The 14,446-nt window shown below is 40.2% G+C and overlaps 1 protein-coding gene and 1 long non-coding RNA gene across 4 annotated transcripts in view; one reads left to right on the top strand and one right to left on the bottom strand.

Moving 5' to 3' along the window:
* Positions 1 to 1,199, top strand: part of LOC102998920 (uncharacterized) — a 62,000-nt gene extending 60,801 nt beyond the window's left edge. The window contains exon 4 of the long non-coding RNA XR_451449.2: positions 961 to 1,199. This is a non-coding gene — a long non-coding RNA (uncharacterized LOC102998920). The remainder of the gene's footprint in view (positions 1 to 960) is intronic.
* HPSE2 (heparanase 2 (inactive)) overlaps positions 1 to 14,446 on the bottom strand; it is a 617,346-nt gene that overhangs the window by 46,933 nt on the left and 555,967 nt on the right. The window lies entirely within an intron of this gene.

Below are 14,446 nucleotides of genomic sequence, written 5' to 3'. Positions count from 1 at the left end.
TTCTCTGAGTCATGTCATTTTATCAAAAAACATGTGATGCGAGTTTTAGAGGGCATTTCCAGAGGCAGAGCTGGAATTAAAAAAAAAAAGTTGGAGAGCAAGAGGATGGATGGTGCTTTGATCAACGCTCATTCCCTAGGCCACGTGGTGATTCCATCAGTGGAGCTAAGTGTGTGCAAATCAAACCCTGAGAGCCAGTGGAGGACAGACACTCAATTAGTTACAATAACCTCTGACTGGTAAGTGAAAGGAGAGACCTATGAAATTGTGGATACCCAGAAAGAATTTTGGGATCAAACCACTCTGAGTTTCCGGTCTGATGTGTCAGCCGGAAGCGTAGTCCCTCTGAGAACTGTGCTGTGCATTCATTAGAACATGGGGAGCCAAGTGATTGGGAAGCAACAGCTCCAAATGAGCTTTACAGTTACTGGGAATGAAAAAGGAAGGCCATATATTTTTAAGAGAAAAAGCCATATAAATCTGACAGCTCCACCCCACTCACAGCAAATCCTAATCATATCTAGCCAAACCACTCTATTTTCTTGACATAGACATGCACAGTGGGAAGGCACTGTGAAAAATCAGTGGTAGTAACCGCAAACCACTTACAGTACACTCTGGGCTCAATCATGATGTCTTTGGGTCTGTTCAGGGCAAGGTAGGTCACCTTCCATTTTCAAACACACACACACACACACACACACACACACACACACACATACACACACATACCCCAAACCCTTACTCAACCAACAAACATGCAGCAAAAAACTCATACAGGCAAGATGAATTATGCAAGTAAATTGTTTTTCTCCTTAAATTATATTAAACATTTTTGTTTTGAAACTTCTGAGTTATTGGTCTTCATAACACTATTATCCAGTTAGTGCTTTTGTTTTTGTTGTGTTGAAAGAGACAGAGATGAAAACAGTGTTTTTGTTTTGTTTTTTAAAATTCCAGGCTTCCCTGGTGGCACAGTGGTTAAGAATCCGCCTGCCAATTCAGGGGACACGAGTTTGAGCCCTGGTCCCCAAAGATCCCACATGCCATGGAGCAACTAAGCCCATGCACTACAACCACTGAACCTGTGCTCTAGAGCCCGCGAGCCACAACTGCTGAAACCCGTGCACCTAGAGTCCGTGCTCTGCAACAAGAGAAGCCACCGCAATGAGAGGCCCGTGCACCGCAACTAAGAGTAGCCCCCGTCGCCGCAACTAGAGAAAACCTGCGCACAGCGATGAAGACCCAATGCAGCCAAAAATAAATAAAATAAAATAAAAATTTAAAAATTCCAGTTAAATCTGCAAATATATCGATTGATAGTGATATCTATCAACATTCAAAATACACCTACCCTTATTAAGTAACTTTATTTCCAGGTATTTTTACTACAGACCTACAGCAATACACAGAGACATCCTTAACCACCTGTCTTCTTCATTTTTGTACCCAAGCAGCTGAATGTAGCTGGAGAAAAGCATACAATCAGGTAGACAGGTTTCACTTTAAATATGATTCCATACCTCAGATATGTTCTTGGTGCTACCAGTAATCCTATGATGTTTCTCTAGTTTCTTTATCAAGCTCGCTTTTCTAATCTCTGAGATGACTATTTTGTACATTTCCTCTCTGTTCAAATCCTCTTCTCTACTCACTTCCCTTCCTCTCAGTCCATGACCTTGCATTATGCTTTTAAGCAATATAAGAAATCATGATTTGGGAGCTCCTTTCTTCCCATCACCCAATCTATGCATGGTTGTCTCTGTACCCTACTCTTCCTGTACAAGTCAGAAGTGCTGCTTTTCCTAAAGAAGGTTAGTCTCTATCTCTCTTGTTCTTTCTCTTGTGCGTCGTCAATCCTCATACTTTCACCTGGCTTTATAAATACACTGACAAATTTATATCTTCAGTCCAAACATCTCCTTCGCGCTCCAGACTTGTGATTAATCTGCATACTCGATGCTACATTTGGATGTCTCCCAAGCATCTCAGACTTAACATGCTCAAAATAGACCCTCAATTCAGCCTTCCCCCCAAACTGATTCTCCCCTTATCTTCCCCATGCAGTGAATTGTCCGGGTTTCTCTTCTTCAATCCGCACATCCATTCCTGTTATTCGTGTCAATTCTGCCTTTTAAATATATTTTGAATATGTCTATCTCTATTGCCACTAGCCTGGCCCAAACCATCCATCACCATCTTGCCTATACTGCTAAAACAGGTTCCTTCCTGGCTTCACCCTTGTCCCATTACAATCTGTTCTCCACAGAGTATCTGAGTAGTTTTTTATACACCTATATCTATACTTATATCTGTATCTATATCTGATCACATTACTCCCCTGAATAAAATTCTCCATTGGCTTCTCTTAACTCTTCAGATAGAACCCAAACTTCTTACCATGGCTTACAAGATATTTTACGATTGGTCTCTCCCTACCTTTCCAATGTTATTTCATGCCACTCTCTCTCATCCATCATCTTTTAGCCACATTGGCCTGTTCTCAGTTCCTTGAAAATGCTAAGTTTCTTTCCATCTAGGGCTTTGCAAATGGTGTTCCTTATGCCTGGAATGCTCTACCATCTTTGGGTCCCAATTTAAATGTTAACTTCTCAAAAAGTCCTTCCCTGGTTCTGTGTTCAGGTAAGTGTTCCTAGCTAACTCTACATTAGCACACTTCATTTCTCTCATAGCACTTCTCATAATTTGTAATTATATATTTATATCTTCACTTAGTCTATATATTTCTGCTGCTAGATTGTAAGCTCTATAAGGCAAGGAATATTATTCAGATATGTATACCTAGTCCTTCCCACAGTATGTTACACATAAAGAGACCAATAACTATTGATGAATATTTGAGTAAATGAATTAATGAACACAAGAATGTTAGTTATAGCATTGTGATAACAGCAAAAATGTAAACAACTTAAATGTCTCTTAAAAAGTGAAAAGTTATATAAATGATGGCATATCTTTATAATACTAAGAGGTGGAACTATTTGCGGAGGTAGAAAGCTGTCCAAGATAAAGTAAGTGAAAAAAGCAAACTGCAGAACATGGTATTTAAAAAGGTTTATGATACACATAAATATATTACTGCATATGCATGCAAAGTTTCTGAAACCAACATGAGAAACTGTTAACAGCTGATACTTCTGTTTGTTTAAAGGAATCATTTATGTCCTCACATACAACTTGAATTTCCTACCATAATTATGTGTTACTTTTATAATTTGAAAAACTTCTTAAAATTAAAATATAAACATATATTAATTAACAAAAACTTAGCCATGTATTGTGCACCTGCTCCAAGGGGTACTAGTCCCCATTTGCTAGAAGCTACTGGGGTAAAGGACACAGGTGTAAGAAATCACTTGCATTCATGGAGACCTGCTCTGCCTTGTTCCAAAAAATTAACTCGAGGTGGCTACAAATAACTGTGTTCTATGTGACAGTTAGAAAAGGTGGATTTGTAGCCAGATCAGGGAGGACCCTGTATGCAGAGCAAGTGGCCTGCACTTAACTGGATGGGAACTAGAGGATCACAGAAGACTCTGAGCCTTAAAAAGTTCAATCTGGGCAGCCAGGAATACTACACTACCAGAGCAAATTTAACCTCTTTATAACATTTTATGATTTAAAACCCACAAACCAGGTAACACTCCCGTTGTTCCTCTGCTGACAGTAATAACACGGAGTTACCTTTAGTTGTAAATTGCTTAGACGATTAGAATCATCCCTGATGCCTCTGGCACAGATTTTCGCGATCCTCACCAATTGCCAGGGCTTTGTCTGATTTGAAAACTTGCAGACCACATTAGTGCATACTGGCTTCTTTTGGTTTCCTTCTGGCTGCTTCATTTGTATTTATAGACAGACATAATGGAGGGGTGTATGTAGGTGGGGATGGGGCAGGGTGAGGTATGTGGTCTCTTCCACTCAAAGGTACTAAGCCCAGCCAGCTTACTTCGGTTCACTTGTGTGTTCCATCCCCCAATTGGAGGGCTTTAAATCCTCTAGTGGTTCTCAAATTTTAGGGTGCATAAAGAATCACCTGGAGGGCTTGCTAAAACCCAGATTCCTGTGCCCCATCCCCAGAGATTCTGATTCAGTAGGACTGGGGTGGGCCCAAGAAATTGCATTTCCAATAAGCTCCCAGGTGATGCTGATGTTCTGGTCCCCACCCTCAAACAGTTTATACGCCAGTGGAGGAAACAGACATCTAAGTCGTTACCACGGAAGATCAAAAGCAGCAAGTGCTAAAATGCAAATCTGTAGCAGAACAAGGAGCGCAGAAGTAGGAACAATTGCTTCTAACTGGAGAAATAAGTAAGACTTCAGAAAGAGGTTGCCATTTCAGCTGGCCACAGGAGGAGTATGGGAAGAGCAAGGAGTCTGCTTTGGGGAACAGAAGATGGGAAACAGTGTATTTCCAAGGTTTTACTTGGTGCCAACAAAAGCATCAGATCTTTCCAACTGTAGCTCTGCCCTCCAGGGGTATTTGTAAGCTTCCTAAGTTTGTAGCTGCCCCAAGATCTGTTTTACTCTGGGCCTAGCAACTTTAGAGCATATGTAGGCTAAAAATGGGCAGAGAGCCTGTGACTAATATTCATAGTTTAAAACCTCAAAGGGGGTCTTCCTAGGGAAAGATGCCCAGTTTTCCAAATGTAGAACAGCAAGATCAGTCTTATACATCTCATTTTCAAATATGTACCTACATTTCAGACATGGCCTTACTAGACACGTGGGCTTTCTTTAGACTCTGTGACATAGGAAATGGAGTAGTTATTTTTCTGAATATTTAATTGAAAATGCAACACAGAAAGCCTTCTAGTGACTTTGAACTTCCACTCTATTATCTAATTCCCAATTATGTAACCCTTAGTAAGTTGCCTTATCGCTCTGTGCAGGTTTCCTCATCCATAAATGGATATCATAATAATACCTACACTCATAGGGATGTTGTAAGAATTAAATGAATTAATAAGTGTAAGCACTCAATAACTATTAGTTGTTTTTCTTTTCTTTTTCTATGGACACTTGAGCCAAGCAAATGTATTTTTAGGTGAATTGGCCCTTCTAGGGCCAATTTCCACTTTTTTTTTTCCATATCTTTAATTCAGAACGCTATCTGGATTTCATAAGGGCCCTTCCTAGACATGCTATGTGCAATGTTTGCCTTTTCAACATGGAAGGCACCTAATTAAGTTCTATGGCTGAGCAGTTCTTCAGATATATGAGAGCTTGGGGGAAGAAAACTCTCCTCTTTCTGATATGTTGTCAGTCTCTAGTATATCTTTAATACTTCTCCCAAACTTTTTATGAGGTAGAAAGTTAGAAAAAACAGAGAAGGTACATCAGGTCCTAAGGGACAATTTACAACACAATGATGAGCACAGAAATCTTGAACTGCCTCTTTCTCCAAAGGGAGTATGGAATGGCAAGTTTACTGAGTCTTGAGTCAGCATGGGTCTGGATCCTGCCTCTGCTTTGTGATCCTGGACATGTACCTTAACCTCTCCTTGCCCAACTTTACTTATCTGAAAAAATGGAGATGATAAATGTACCTACCCTCAAGAGGTTGTCAGGAAGATTTTATATTACCAAAATAACATTTTAGGTAAAGCTTGGCACATAACAAGCACTCAATAGTATTAGGTCTTGTAGCATAATGGAAAGATTATACTGGAAGTTGAAGTAATAGATTTTTAGTCCAGGTGCACCACTAATAATCTTTATGATATTAGGCAACCTCCTGGGGCCTTAGTTTCATTTTTTAAAAAAATAAAATAAAGATAAAATACAGGATCAGGAGAGGATGATTTCAAAAGATTCTTCCCAAGTCTAATCAGCTGATTTTAGCCTATCATCTTACCTTTCAGAGGGTGGAACAATATAGCCTTCTCTCTCTCTGGTATTTAGAGAACAGACTGCAGACCCTGGAAAAGTTTCCCTTTGTTTGTCTGTTTTGACATTTATTGCTTCTAACCTTATTGATTCTCAGGGACAAGGGCTAATCTGGTTCTTTCTCTTCATGGGTCTGAGTCTGTTTCCATTTTTTCAGACGCTCTAAACTTACTCTGATCCCTTGGTATCTTGATGTTCACTGAAGACCTAGGACCAGATATGCCCCTTCTTGGAGCCTCAGTATTCTCAGTTGAAGGGACTGGATGATCTCTAAACACTTCTAATTTCAGTGTTTTATGAGTCTGCAAACCTCAGCTGGTACCCTTTTCCAGTGGGTATTTGGTTGTGACTGCCACAAAGCTAGATGCGTTCAAAGGCAGAGTGGGCAACAAAGATTTCAGCCAATGGGCTAGACTGCAAACGAAGCTGCTGTGATGTCAAGAAGCATCACTATAATTTGCAGCTCAAACAGTGTAAAGTAGAATTTTATAGAATAAGGTAGATTTTGGGAGATATTTATGGGAGTCACAATGGGACATTCTGAAGATATAAAAACACCGTAATACAAAATTTCCTGGCTTTCTTTTGAATCACTGGAACACAGTGTTTATGTTTCTTAATGTTAATCACATGCAATTCTTCTAAATCTGGGATCTAATGAATGCAAAAATTGGTCCAAATGTCAATTTTAAACATATGTTTTTTATATTGAATAGACCTGAATGGTTCCAAGCACCAGTTAACTCTTTGATGAAGTTAGGGTCTGATTTTTCAGTGGTGGTTCTGATTGGTATTCAAGATGGGGAGAACTCCTCAGATAACTCCAGCAACAGGGTCAGCAAAGGAATTGCAAAGGTACCTCCTGAAGCAAAGTATGAAGGTCTGGGATAGCTCAGTGAATATTGCTCACTCTGAGGAATGGAGGGAGTTACAAAGCTGTCCGGCAGACTTTGGTAGGTTCTGGAAATTTCAAAATTGGACAGAACAATGAAAACCAATGTGTAAACCCTTTCATGGGGACTTTAACTGCAGATGGAGAACATACTGATTCTGTTGGTCATTAATAGTCATTCTGAATTTCAAAATGACCATTTTCATTTTTTTCTAATGATGTGAAACAGTTTTACTCAGTCCTCAGAGAGCAATTAACCAGACTTTTCGTTGGTGTCCAACGACTGTGCTTGTTGTTTTGTCTAAAGAAAAGGAGGCTGTGAGATGACTTAGCTTTTCAGGACAAGAAGAAATTTATAGTTTAAAAAGTAACAGAAATAAGGGTCAGACATAAAGCTTTAAATTACAGGATATCACAATTAGAAGAACTGACAAAAACCATCATACTGAGGGATGGGTGGCATCTGCTCTGAAGATCTGAAAACTACCACCTGTTTTGTCCTACCAAGAGATTGGGGACAATCTGATTCTTACAGTTGGACACCAACTTGGTCACTTGGTGCTTCAAATAACACTGCCATGACTCACAACCATGTGGATACTTAAATTCTTTTCAGCCAGTAAAAGTCATGGAAGAAATCCACTTCATAATCATAACCTGGGAATTTTTTCACTGCAAGTGAAATTTCTCAGCTAAATTATCCACTCTAGTCATTAGTCTTGGCTCCAAATAACATTTAGCTATTTCAAAAAATCCAGCCCACCACTACAGGATAAAGATTATCCATGGATAGATACAAAAGAATGTGCTATAAACCCAGGAAGCGATTCGTAAAGAGATGTTTCAGAGATACTTTGAGCAACGGCAATATCAGTAAAAGAACTGCAGAGCCTTCTGAAGTGATCCCTTTTGAAGAGAACTCCATTTGGCTATATTAGTTCTGGCATGTTTGATAAAAAGTTAGCATACTATCTACTAAGCTTACTTCATATGCCCCTTTTCCCACCCTATTAGACATTAAGAGTACAAGCGTAATGGTTTATTGAAAGGGCTCAACTTGGTGGAATACCCACAGCAAACACCTTTATGCTTTTTTTTAACCACTGCCTTTCAAAGCCAGTTTCCTAATCCTGAATCTCATCTCAAAGCTTATTTCTTAGCTTTTGGATATTAATAAATAATTTCATTTTTCAGGTATTAAAAATACCCACCTAATCTTATATCAAAACTTTAGTTTTTCATCTAATTTGATTCACATCTTGACCAGTGTAGGCTTGACATAAATCAGAAACTATAGTGGAGGAAGGGGATACATGTTTTTGTTTGTTTGTTTGTTTTTTATTTAATCCTCTTCTCCAGTAATTCCTGAAGGAGTAGAGGTAAAGAAGAAAGGTAAAATGGGGGCAAAAATGCTTTATTGACTAGTGTTATAGTAATCTGGCTTTGGTGCACTCTCGGAGGGAGATGCCCAAGTAATGGATCCTTCCCTTTTGGGACATTTTTGTGGGTTCTTCCAATGCTTTCCTGCTGGGACCCTCCATGTTATACTGTTTTCTTATACAGGCAATAGGCTTTATGACTAACCCCTTAAAACTCCTCTAAGCTTCTACCCTGATGATATATCTCTCACAACCTCTTTCTGCTGGGGTGTGATTCTTTAAAGACAGCTGAAGCTTGGTTGCTTTCTGTGGTGTCCACTGTAGTCCAAGCTCTCTCACCTCATTCAATTGTCAAGGACATCTCCAGCCAGCCTCTTCATTAGACCTTTCCAGGGGAGGACCAGGCTCTGGACTCTGTGCCTGCCAAACTTCAGAGAACACATGTCAAGTCCTCCTAAGAATTCTCCTTTTAGTTCTTCTAGGACACATCTGGGGCCGAAGAGCCCTCTCACTTGGCTTGGGGTAGAGAGGAAGAACCTTCTTCCTGTCCCTACTTCCGAGCTGATAAAACTCTCTTCATACACAGAAATAATCTTCTCTCTCATCAACCTCCTAGCCTCTTCTTACATGTAGACAGGATATGGACAATGGATCCCTTTTGGTTTGGGTCCAGAACTCGTTTGGGGCTATCCTGTAGGAGGTCCTACATGGATGGTCTAAATAACTCTAATCTCTCTTTAAGATGTGTGGCACTTTATACCCATTGACCTCAGCTTTGGGGTCTCAGCTGAAATGGACAACAGAAAAGTCCCATTTGTTACACAAGAAGAGGCACAATGAGAATCAGAGCCAAGGCAGAATGAAAGGATATTTTCAGTTTATGAAAAGGAAAATCATTTCAGACATAACTATCTCTTTATTGCTTTATTTTGGTTTAGTAGAGAACCCAAACAAAACTGCTAAAGAAGCAGTTCTGGTAGGAAACTTTGAGGTGGTCCTAGAAAGAGAGAGTGCTTCTGATGTGAACAGCGAATATTAATGTCCTTCCTACTGAACTATTAAGGCAGAATTAAGCAGAGATGGACCTGGTTATCAGAGAGGGGGAAGAAAGGGAAAGGTCAGGGTTGGTGGTAAAACATCAAGAAGTGAGGTCAGTAGGATAAGAGGCCAGAGTCAGGTTTGCTAAACCGAGGCTAAGAAAAACAGAGATCAGGATCAGGTAGGGTAAGAGGAGCATTATTCTTCTGAATCAATAGATTAGTGCTAGTGAATTAGCCCATTATCAGAGAGGAGAACATTCTAAGGCTTTGAGTGCCTGAAAACATATTCAGTCTCTCATGCACACATACACACAAGCCACAATTGCTCCTTGGGTGCTTACTTTGTACCAGGTACTGTGGGAGGCACTGGGATTGCAGCAATGAACATGATAGAGTTTACCCAGAGATGAGAAATACAACATTCAAGGAACTAAAGGAAATTCAATTTGGCTGGAGCACAGAGGGCAAGAAAAATAATGGCAGTTGATGGGAATAGAGGTATGAGTAGAGACTACATCATGTGGGTCCCTGGGCACCATTTTAATGAATCTGAATTTTATTCCTGAGGCAATGAGTTAAAGGGTTTTAAAGAAAGTTTTAACAGACATTGTGTTTTAGATAATAGCTTTGATTGCACTATAGAAAATAGATTGAAGAGAGGCACAGCAGAAAGACAAACAAATTAAGAAGACTTGGGGAGTGAGATGAAGGGCGAAGTCAAGATTTCTAGCTCATTTCTAGCAATTGGGTGGGTGTTGGTGCCATTCCTTTAGACGTGGCACAGGAGGACATTCAAACTCACAGCACGGGAGTGGAGAGGTAGGGGAGCTGAGATGTTGAGTTTACATTTAGACATGCCTGTGAAGCATCCAATCAGATATATCCAGTAGGAAGCTCAAAGTTAGGAGAGAGAAATGGGCTAGACATATGCATTTATGAATGAGCAATGAATGGATGATAATTGGAGCTATGTAAGTGGATGAGCTTACATAGGGTATGTGTAGAATAAGAAAAGAAGTAAGAGAAGGAAAGAACCCTAAAGAATATTGATGTTTATAGGATGAATAGAGGAAGAAGAGCTTGCAAAGGGAAACGAAATATTGCCAGAGAGGTAGGCAAGAATCTAGGAAAGAATGGTGTCTCAAAGTGAAGCATCTACCATCAGCCTTCTCCTTCATGGGGCTTTCATCATCTTCCCGTGGGTCCTGACAGTCATGAAGTTTCCTGAAACTTGATTTGCCTAATATTACTAGTAGATTTGGGAATGTATTTATTACAATTTTACGTTTGCTTCTTGGGGCAGCTGGGAGCGAACAAGGCAGATTGTTTATTCTCTAGGTCTCTGTAATGTCCCCCAGTATATCTCATTAAGAAGGCCCAGGTTCTGAACCTTGGCTGTACACTAGAATCATCTGGGGAGTTAAAATAATACTGATAGGGCTTCCCTGGTGGCGCAGTGGTTGAGAATCTGCCTGCCAATGCAGGGGACACGGGTTCGAGCCCTGGTCTGGGAAGATCCCGCATGCCACGGAGCAGCTGGGCCCGTGAGCCACGGTTGCTGAGCCTGCGTGTCTGGAGCCTGTGCTCCGCAGCAGGAGAGGCCGCGATGGTGAGGGGCCCGCGCACCGCGATGAAGAGCGGTCCCCGCTTGCCGCAACTGGAGAAAGCCCTCGCACAGAAACGAAGACTCAACACAGTCATAAATAAATAAATAAATAAATAAAAGAACGTGGGGCTTCCCTGGTGGCGCAGTGGTTGAGAATCTGCCTGCTAATGCAGGAGACACGGGTTCGAGCCCTGGTCTGGGAAGATCCCACATGCCACGGAGCAGCTGGGCCCGTGAGCCACAGCTGCTGAGCCTGCGCGTCTGGAGCCTGTGCCCCGCAACGGGAGGGGCCGCGATAGTGAAAGGCCCGCGCACCGCGATGAAGAGCGGTCCCCGCACCGCGATGAAGAGTGGCCCCCACTTGCCGCAACTAGAGAAAGCCCTCGCACGAACCGAAGACCCAGCACAGCCAAAAATAAATAAATAAATAAATAAATAAATAAAATTAAAAAAAAAAAAAAAAAAAAGAACGTGAATTTCTTTAAAAAAAAAATACTGAGAAATGGGTCTTACTCGTTGCTCTCTGATTTAATTGGTCTAGAATGTTGCCTAGGAATCGGAATTTTTAAAAACTCCCCAGGTGATCCTAAATGTGTAGTCAAGACTGAGAACAATTGACCTTAATTAAGATGGCTTCTGATCTTGCATCAGTGTTTCCCAATAAAGGACATGCATTAATCTCTAGAGGACTGCTTGGTGTAGCTTAATGGAAGAAGTGAAAAGTTTGGACAGGCTTTTCAGGAATGCAAGTGAATGGAGTGAGCATACCCATTTCTGGGGATAGCGAAGACATTGGTGGGACCACAGCAGATGGTTTCTTATGAAATGCCAAGTATTTTGACATATCTTGTCTAAATTGTCCATTGTTGGGAAGCGACCTAGAGTGGCTCTCTAGTAGCAGCACCAAACAGAGAACTAGAATATTGCTCTCTAGAATTACTGACTCATTACATAGGGAAAGCAATAAGTGATTGCTTAATATTAGGCTCAGGAAATTGATGGCCCTCTCTTGTCCCACCCTTTTATCAACAAATCAACTCCACAATATTTAACAGTCTGCTAAGTGCACGGCATGGTGCTTACCCATCCTTAAAAGGCATGTTAAGAAAGATGTGTGATCCTACTTTTAACAATTTACTCATATTATTAGAAGAGTGTAGGTGGCATTCTACTTCAGCAGCGTTTCCACCTCCCTTTTTCTTGTCACCACTCTCTTTCTTTCTTTGATCCCGGCTCTGTCTGTTCCATACCTCCCTTCTTTACTCTTTCCCTCCACTTCCTTCTCTTTTCTTCTCTGTCTCCCACACATCTGCTTCTTTCAGTTTCTTGGCACTTTGCCCTAAGCTCTTTGCCTCTTCTCTCTCTTTTAACCTCCATATTCATTCCTGGTTTTACCCACTGTTAAGCACATATTTTTTAGCTCTGTCTTCCATAATTCTCCCTGGACCCTTGAAGTCTCACTACATCTTTAAGAGGAGGCTTTATGGCAGCAAAGACCTTGAGTGGAGGAGTATAAAACCTGGATTTCATCCTCCACCCTGACAGTTGTATTAACTGGAATAAGCCACTTAAACACTGATAAGCCTCAGTTTCCTCATCTGTTCTTAACCCTGACTGCATAGGGTAGAATCATCTGGAAAGCTTTTTAACAAATTCCAATGTCAGTGTCACATTCCAGATCAGTGAAATCAAAATTTGTGCTGATGAAACCATTGCCAGGTTCACTTTCCTCTGCCTAAAGAGTTATAAGGAGATTGCTCTCAGAACCTCCAAAATTCCGTCCCATCTTTTTTGCCTATATCAGTTCTGGCTCTGCTTTGGAGAAGCTTTCCAATTTCATAGTTCCAAGGTTCTAGGTTTTCAAGGCTGAGTGAGAACAAATGGGGATGAGCAAATAGCACTAAGGATGCAATTAAAAAGGAGTCTGAAAGGATCAGCTGGAAGGCACATTTACTTTAACCACATCAGTAATGACTTGTATGAAGCAAATGTCACACAGTAAAGGAGCATAGAAAAGGAGTAAGATATGCGCAGGGAAAACTTCAATGAGAAGGTAAAGCACTAATCTAAGTGCCAATCAGAAATGTTAACATGAATAAAAAGTTTAAAATGTTGAAAAAAAATCAAGAATTTCAATTTTATAGAACTACTGATACAGAGACACTAGAAGAACGGTTAGGGATCATCTAATTCAACAGATTTCAAAGGATGGTCTGCAAACCCCAAGGGATCCAAGACCCTTTCATGGGGTCTGTGAAGTCAAAACTATTTCTGCAATACTAAGACATTACTTGCCTCATTCACTATGTTGCATTTGGATTGATGGTGGAAAAGCAACAGAGGGTAGAACTACTAGAGCCTTGGCACAAATCAAGGCAGTGCCACCAAACTGTACCAGCAGTCGTATTCTTCACCACCACACACTCGCAGTGAACAACAATAACAGCAAAATCAGTTTCACTTAAGGATGTTCTTGAAGAAGCAGTAAAAAAAATTAATTCTTGACCCTTAAATGCATGTCTTTTTAAAATATCCCATGTGACAAAATAAGTACGCATAAAGTATTTCCACTGTGTACCAAAGCACAAGGAGAAGAGCTCAAGGAGAAGAGTTAATGTGATTGACTCCTAGCTAAACTAACTGCTTTTTTCATGGAACATAAATTTTCCTTGAATGAATGATTAAGAGACAAACTATGATTATTCAGACTTGGGTATTTTAACAGACATTTTCTCCAAAATGAATGAAGTGAGTCTGTCACTTCAAGGAAAATGACTGACAGCCCTTGTTGCCAAAAATAAAAATCTGAGCTTTCAAGTGAAAATCAGAATTGTAGAAAAGTTCAATCTACCTTTGTGAGTGTGACAGCTTCCCACTAATTAAAGAGTTTCCTGATGAGATTGGTAGAGATATCAACAAAATGATTTTTGGATATTGTATAATTCAATAATAAAATATTTGGACGATCCATATAGCTCAGTGAACCAATATTTTCCAAATGACCAATGAATGATGTTACAAAATCATGTATGAGTAAACGATCCATTCGAATTACAAGACAGACTAATGGATTTTAATGCAACAGAGTATTAAAAAGTTAATTGGTGAGGTGTGGATTCCACATTGCAATTAACCTTTGAAAAATCACTGCTAATTGATATAGTATCAAACAGGAATATCTGAATTACCTGAAAAGCCTATTAAATAACCCTCCCTTTTCCAACTACATGTCTGTGTAAGTACAGATTTTCTTCATATGGTTCAACCAAAACAACATATGGCAAAAAAACTGGATGCAGAAGCAGATGAAAATTCAGCTATCTTCTCTTAAACCAGACAGGAAGAGATAGGCAAAAATGTAAAACAATGCCACTCCTCTCATTAATTACTTTTTTGTTTTGGAAAATAGAGCTATTTTTCGTAAGATGTGTTATTTATATTAACATATAATGGGATTTATTATTATTATTTTTTAAATTTATATATTTTTATTTATTTATTTTTGGCTGTGTTGGGTCTTCGTTGCTGCACGCGGGCTTTTTCTAGTTGCAGCGAGCGGGGGCTACTCTTCATTGCGGTGCACAGGCTTCTCATCGCCGTGGCTCCTCTTGTTGCGGAG

Source organism: Balaenoptera acutorostrata, chromosome 16, assembly GCF_949987535.1.
Source record: "Balaenoptera acutorostrata chromosome 16, mBalAcu1.1, whole genome shotgun sequence".
Classification (NCBI taxonomy): domain Eukaryota; kingdom Metazoa; phylum Chordata; class Mammalia; order Artiodactyla; family Balaenopteridae; genus Balaenoptera; species Balaenoptera acutorostrata.
The sequence above is the reverse complement of the archived record's forward strand: the minus strand, read 5'-3'. Positions and strand labels throughout refer to the sequence as shown.